Raw genomic sequence first — 7954 nt, 5'->3', positions numbered from 1 at the left:
TGAGACTGATACTCCAACCAAGGACCATTAATGGATATTACCTAGAACTCCTGCTCAGATGTAGCCCATGGCAGTTCAGTCGCCAAGTGGGTACCCTAGTAAGCAGAAAAAGGATTGTCTCTGACATGAACTCAGTGGCTGGCTCTTTCACCACCCTACTTTGATTTCAAAAGTAGTTGTGCAAGTTTACATTCCCATAAGCTTTGGAGGAGGGTTCCCCTTTCTCCATATCCTCTCCAGCATGTTCTGTCACTTGAGATTTTGATCTTAGCCATTCTGATTGGTGTAAAGTGGAATCTTAGAATCATTTTGATTTGCATTTCCCTGATGACTAAGGATGTTGAGCATTTCTTTAAGTGTTTCTCTGCCATTCTATTTTCCTTGGTCAAGAAGTCTCTGTTTATCTCTGTACCCATATTTAATTGCATTATTTGGTTTGTTGGTATCTCATTTCTTGAGGATATATATATATATATATATATATATATATATATATATATATATATATATATATATATATATCCATCCTCAATATTAGGCCTCTGTTAGATATAGGGTTGTTGAAGATTTTTTCCTAGTCAGTAGGCTGTTGTTTGTTTTGTTGACAATGTCCTTTGCTTTACAGAAGCTTTTCAGTTTCAGAAGGTCCCATTTATTGATTGCTGTTCTTAGAGACAGTGCTGTTGGTGTTCCCTTTAGGAAGTTGTCTCTTGTGCCAGTGAGGTCAAAGCTCTCTTCCTTTTTTTCTTTGCACAAAGTTAGTGCTCTGGTTTTATTTTGTGGTATTTAATCCACTTGGACTTTAGTTTTGTGCAGGGTGATAAGCATGGATCTATTTTCATTTTTTACATGTAGACATCCACTTAGACCAGCACCATTTGTTGAAGATGCTGTCTTTTTTCCATTATATGCTTTTGGCTTCATTGTGAAAAATCAAGTATCCATAGGTGTGTGGGTGTATTTCTGGGTCTTCTATTTGATTCCATTGATCTTCCATTTTGTTTCTATGCCAGTACCATGCAGTTTTTATTATTGTTGCTCTATACTACAGCTTGAGATCAGGGATTGAGATACTTCCAGATGATCTGTTGTCGTACAGGATTGTTTTGGAGATTTTGGGGGTGCTCTAATAAGGGGAGCAGGGGCAGTCTCTGGCATGAACTCAGTGGACTTCTCTTTGATCACCTGATCCTGGTGAGGTGGCCTTAGTAGGCCACAGACAAAGAGGATCCAGAAAGTTTGATGAGACCTGATAGGTTAGGGTCAGATAGTAGGGAGGGAGGACCTACTGTATTAGAGGAGAGATATAGGTCAGGGAGCAACGGAGGGAGAGTGGTACCTGGAGGAAATGAGGAAGGGGACAAATGTAACCCTTGGTTACAAAGTGGTTAAATTGTAATTAATAATAATAATAAATGAAAGAGTAGTTTAAAAGAAATAGTAATTTATTGGAAAGACAATAGTCAATGTGTTTGAATTTTTACAATTCCAAAGAGAAGAGGGGAAAACATAGCTTTTGTTTCCTTGGTCTTGTGATTTTGCCTACTAGAATCAACTTTCAAAAGATTTGGTGCTGAAGTTTAAAGGAGACAATGTGTGTATTACAGTCTTTGCCAATCTGGGGTAAACTGAATGATACTACGATATTAACAGTCTTCTGCTACCTATGATCTATAGGTAACACTGGTAAGGAAACATAATTAGTGACAGCTGTAAATTTTATAAAATAGATAAAAATGGTATATTTAAATTTTATTTAAATTTAAATTATATGAAAATTCCTTAGACAAAAAGGACAAGTACACTTATACATACATACATACATACATACATATTTATATACACATATAGATATCACTTCTTCTATTATACAAAATGAAGCCTGGAATCATCACATTTATGGAAAATGAAATTCTACAGTATGAATTATTTAAAAATTACTTAGGATACAGTATATACACTAATGGTAACTTTATTTTTTTTTAATTTTAGTTTTCTTTTTAGTTACAATTTGTTAACTCTGTGTCCCAGCTGTATCCCGCTCCCTCATTCCCTCCCCCTTCCCAACTCCCTCCCTGGTCTCCTCCTTGCCCCTTTCCAAGTACACTGATAGAGGAGGATCTCCTCCCCTTTTATTTGACCCTGTTTTATCAGGTATCTTCAAGGCTGGCTGCAAAGTCCTCCTCTGTTGCCTAACAGGACTGCTCCTTCCCTGGGGGGAGGTCAGAGAGCCTGCCCTTGAGATCCTGTTAGAAATAGTCCTTGTTCCCCTTACTTTGGAAAACTACTTGGTTATTGAGCTACCACGGGCCACATCCGAGAAGAAGTTCTATGTTATATCCATAGATGGTCCTTGGTTGAGTGTCAGTCTCAGAAAAGACCCTGTGCCCGGATATATTTGGTCCTTGTAGAGCTCCTATCCTTTCCATATCATACTAACTCCTCTTCTTTCATATGATTCTCTGCACTCTGCCAAGGTTTGGTTATGAGTCTTAGTGGTAACTTTAAAAAAAGGATACAACAACCACCTAAACTGTCCTAAGTGTAATCTAATCAGAGATACATTCTCAACTCCAAATCCTATGGACTACAAGCAACCGTGAATGGATAAGTACAGAGAAGTGAAGATGAACAAAGCTGAGTTTGTCCTATGTGTGGACAGTGAGCCTTTCCTCAAAGAGTGCATTGCTTACAATTCTGTCCTGAACACAGGGATATTTCACAAGAGTGTTCAGCAGGACATCAGCTACACAGTGTTCAATGGAAGACTTTTGCCTGAGGATAAAGAAATGTTAAACAGCCTTTGCTGTCCCAGAATTTTGTCTATGAAGAGGTTGTTCATCCAGTCCGAGGCCCTACCAGAAAATACTTACTTCAGTTGTACAGCTACTTTAAAAAGGGACAGCTAAGAGCCAGAAGTAGAGAACTGTCTGTGGGAAACGTATGTGAGCTACACCTAGCACGCCTGGTGGGGCTATAGCAAGGCATGAGCTAAATCAAATACAAGCCCTCATGAAGAATAATTGTTAACTATAGATACATTATAAAGTGTAGGCCCAGATTTTCTTTTTGGAAGAGTGGTCCAATTCTTATATCATGGCAAGACATGTCTACCCATATCCTTCTGGTACAATAGTTCTGGCAGTCAGCTTTAACTTTGTGATTTGATTAAAGGCCAATCTAAAGGAGGGGACCAGCAATTTGCATCCTAATATGAGCAGAAGAAAATCTACCTTTTAAGGGTTCCAATTAGACACACAAATTACTCTTCTTTCCTTGTGTAATTAATTTAATAATGCTGTGACATGGTCGTCCAACGTTCAGGAAAAAGTCATGCATCTATCTTCACTGCCTCCCGAGGTGGGAAAGGTACAAAAGGTTACAGAATGATGCAAGAGTTGGGGGAAGCAGAGATGTGACAAAGATCAGCAATTTGCACATGGTCTGAGAGGACCATGGTGGACCATAAAGTCAACTTGGCTTTAGCATGATAATATCGATGATGCTGTTGACATTATCTGATGAAGGTCATCGGCAAATATCTATGGTTTGATAACTTATTTCCTTCCTGTTACATCTGTGAGTGGCCTTAGGGCAATTTTCCACAGTATATAGGGGGTAAAAAGTACAAAGAGATCAGGACTCCAGCGCAGCAGCATTCTCCAGTAGTCCACTTATTGTGGTGGAACTGTTCTGAGATGCAGCTATCACTGACTCACAGATATTTCTGTAAGTACTTCTCCGTGATGCTCTTCTGAGTAGATCTGAACACATGTTGTTTCTCTAAGACTTTTAGAATTCTTCTGCTGGAACCCCGTCTTGTGTACCTTGTGTTAACAGACATTTGTATTTTTTCGAGTAATACAACATCAGATTAGAAAAAAAATGAAATCTAGGAAGAGTATTTACAAGGTAATTTTAGACAGTTCACAATGGTCTGCAAAAGCGAGAACCTTTTCTCTTTATGTTAAGTGACAATAAGTAATTAGCATTTTTTTCTTACTTGAATTAACGGAAGAAATGGGGAAATGGGAGTCAAATGTAGTAAACCAGAATCATAGTCTCCATGCAGGCATAGGAGAGGCAGGTGGGTTCTTGGGCTGGCCAGCCAAACTGAACTATTTAGCAAGTTTCATGCCAGTGAGAGTTTTCACCCCCAAAATATAAAATATAAATGAATTTGGTATTTAACTAATAACTCCTGATGTTGTTCTCTGACTTATATATACACTTGTACACATAGGGAAAAAAATACAAACACATACACTGTCACACTTAAGAGAAAGGAGATAGAATATTGTTATTTAATTGGTTAGAAAATACAGGTGTTTAAAAATATTCATTGGCCATGACAGGTTTCAGAAGAATAAAGTATAAAGCTTAGAGATCAATGTTGAAGAAATTAAGAAGTGGTAATTTACTGGGAACACAAGTGTCAATTTCTTCAAATTGTAGCAACTTCAGAATGAAGAAAGAAATGTTTTTTTTAAGTAATTCTTCTTTAAACTTTTATTAATTATACTTTATTCACTTTGTGTCTCCCCATAAGCCCTTCCCTCCTCCCCTCCCAATCCCACCTTCCCTTCCCCTTCTTCATGCATACCCCTCCCCAAGTCCACTGATAGGGAGGTCCTCCTCCCCTTCCCTCTGATCTTAGTCTATCAGATCTCATCAGGAGTGGCTGCATTGTCATCTTCTGTGGCCTGGTAAGGCTGCTCCCCCCTCAGGGGGAGGTGATCAAAGAGCAGGCCAATTAGATTATGTCAGAGGCAGTCTTTCTTCCCATTACTATGTAACCCACTTGGACACTAAACTGCCATGGGCTACATCTGTGCAAGTTGTTTGTTGTTTTTGTTGTTTCTTCAGGCATGTACATGAGTTTTCCTATTTGATTATTTGACTTCAAAACATTACTCTTGTTTTGAAAGAATCCTTTGGCCAATAGTTTTTAAATGAAGGAAGCTGTGCTACATTTCTGGGCTTACATCTTGGGTTTAGAATGTATTAACACTGTTTCTCCATTGTCTCCCAGTGATATGTTCATTAATGGAGAGCAGTAAGATCATGCTGCCTAAGTATCTTCACTGTCCTCCTTTACCATCTCTGCTATTTGATGATGCAGCCTTCAATAAATGGCTAAGAAATTTTGCTGCTCTGGAAGGAGCCTCATCTCAGTTGTTCTTTATGCTCAGAAAGTCCAGTATTTATAAATAAGTCTTTAAAACCTAATAGAAATATTTAATTTAGCCTTTTGGGTAAGATTTGTATAACTGTTTTGAAACAGTATTGTAGCAAATATGGAGTGAACACCTAAGAAATTTAATATATATTCTTACAGTTAATATAGGGGAGAACATGGGGGTAAAGGGAAGGAAGAGGACAGGGAGGAGATGAGGGAGGGGGCTACAGCTGAGAAACAAAGTGAATAAATTGTAAATAATAAGAATAAGAATAAGGAAAAATGTTTTTCATATACCATTTTCCCAACAGTTATTGTGAATCAAGGATTTTGCATGTTTTATTAAAACCATGTATAGTTGAAAATATAACCTAGGAACCTCCCACAGAAGGCCTCTGAAAGCTCTGCCCTGCAGACTGTCAAAGCAGATGTTGAGTCTTATGGCCAACTGTTGGGCAACATGCAGGGAATCTTACGTAAGGAGTGGGAAAGAGTAAGATCTGGAGAGGATGGGGAACCCCACAAGGAGAGCAACAGAACCAGAGAATTTGAGCACAGGGGTCTTCCCAGAGACTTATATTCCAACCAAGTACCTGGTATGGAAATAACCTAGAACCCCTGCACAGATGTAGTCCATGGCAGCTTAGTGTCCAAGTGGGTTACATAGTAATGGGAAGAAGGACTGCCTCTGACATAATCTGATTGGCCTGCTTTTTGATCACCTCCCCCTGAGGGGGGAGCAGCCTTACCAGGTCACAGAAGATGACAATGCAGCCATTCCTGATGTGATCTGATAGACTAAGATCAGAAGGAAAGAGAGGAAGACCTCCCCTATCAGTGGACTTGGGGAGGGGCATGCATGAAGAAGAGGGAGGGAGGGTGGGATTGGGAGGGGTGGAGGGAGGGCCTTATGGGGGATACAAAGTGAATAAACTGTAATTAATAAAAATAAATAAATTTTAAATAAAGAAAATATAAGTAATAGTGGCAGGCCATAAATCATTCTAGTATACTTACATTCTAGTGTATGGTTTTGCAGTTAGTAGTAATTCTATATGTTTATTTATAAACATCAAAACAATAGGTAACTAAAGAGAAAGTCTAAGTTAGACAGTGATAGTGGATGTGTGTCTTATACTATCAACTAATCTGCAATAAACTGAATGACACTGCAATCATGGTGCAAAGCACAGTTGATTTTCTAAAGCTCTATAGGTGACATTGGTAAGAAAATATAATTAATGATATCCATAAATTTTATAAAAGGAAGAACAAAGATATTTGTGTGCATTACTTACTACTCTTAGACTATGAAAATTCCTCAGATGAAAATCGACTAGCAAATATATACATGCCTACGTATGCATATGTATGAACATATATGTATGCATACACATTTTTATATCAGAAAAATAAAGTCAGAAATCATATTTGTTAAAAATAAGCATTTACATTATAAATTATATAATAGTGATTTGGTTTTATGGTCAAATGTTCTTAGTTAGTTACATATTTTACTATGTTTTAAATCTGTTTAGCCTTTCTTTTGTTAATTCTTTATTAATTACACTTTATTCACTTTGTATCGCTCCATTTGGTTCTCTCCTCTCTCCCATCCCAATCCCTCCCTTCCTCCCCCCTCTGCATGCATGCCCCCTCCCAAGTCCACTGAGAGGGGAAGTCTGTTTAGCTTTTCTTATTTTAATTTTATTTTGTTCCTTTGTTAACTAAGGATTTTGTAGACAATTTATTTTGATTGTGTTTTGTCTCCTTCCCTGACTCTTCCTAGATATTCCTAAACTCTCTAGTCATTCAACTTCAGATTGTTTCTCTCCCAAAATGAAAATCCAAACAAACAAACAAGAGCCAATAAATACAATAAATACCCAAACAAAATAAAAAGGCCACATACACAAAACAAAACATATCATTTGTTCAGTGTCCTTCAGATTTAAATTGCCAGGCTTTGCCTTGCTTTTTAGGCTAAGACACACGTCTGGAGTCATGAAAGTTTGCAGAGTACTTAAATTTCTGCAAATCTTTTTGTTGTTGTTGGTTTTTTTTGTTGTTTTAATTTCAGAAGTTCTATTAGTGACAGAGCCAAATAATTAAAACATTGTTTAAACATTTTTGTGTTTATTGCTTCATTTTTGTTGAGAATGTAACTGTCTATATCTTATGACTACTGTTATTATTCGTGTGTTGAATCAGTAAATTAATGAAGAATTCAACAAGGACCATGCTTAAAAATTTAAAGATGGTTGTTTCAGAGCAACAAATGGAAATAAAATGATTGCTAGGGCTTCTGTGCTTGTGTGCTCATGCGATCAAAGGTAAGGTTTGTGCTTTACAATCCGGGAATTTCAGTAGATACTGAATTCTGCATCATGGATATGGTCTAACATCCATATGCTCAAGATAGCTTGCTTGCGTAGGACATGTTCACGTGCAATGAAGTTTACAGTGATGCTGACTCACCTACCTCTCCTTAGGGAGAATCATCTAAACCTGGTCAACTCTTTCACTAGTTCAGTTTGAAAATACAACAACTGCATGGTCTCTACCCATACTGTTATTACAAAACTAAAATTTATTGAAAAATCAGTTTGAATTCTTTGCATGAAACAGTGACACATGGCTTTATTACTGTGAGCTATCAAAGCCAGCATATGCTACTCTTCTTATGACATTATTCTCCTCATTTTCACTACTAGGCACCAATTAGTTTAATCCATTAGTTTAATCCTATGAATCATGAGGATACAAGGAACAGTT

Source organism: Psammomys obesus, unplaced genomic scaffold (assembly GCF_907164565.1).
Source record: "Psammomys obesus unplaced genomic scaffold, mPsaObe1.curated_primary_1811, whole genome shotgun sequence".
Classification (NCBI taxonomy): Eukaryota; Metazoa; Chordata; class Mammalia; order Rodentia; family Muridae; genus Psammomys; species Psammomys obesus.
The sequence above is the reverse complement of the archived record's forward strand: the minus strand, read 5'-3'. Positions refer to the sequence as shown.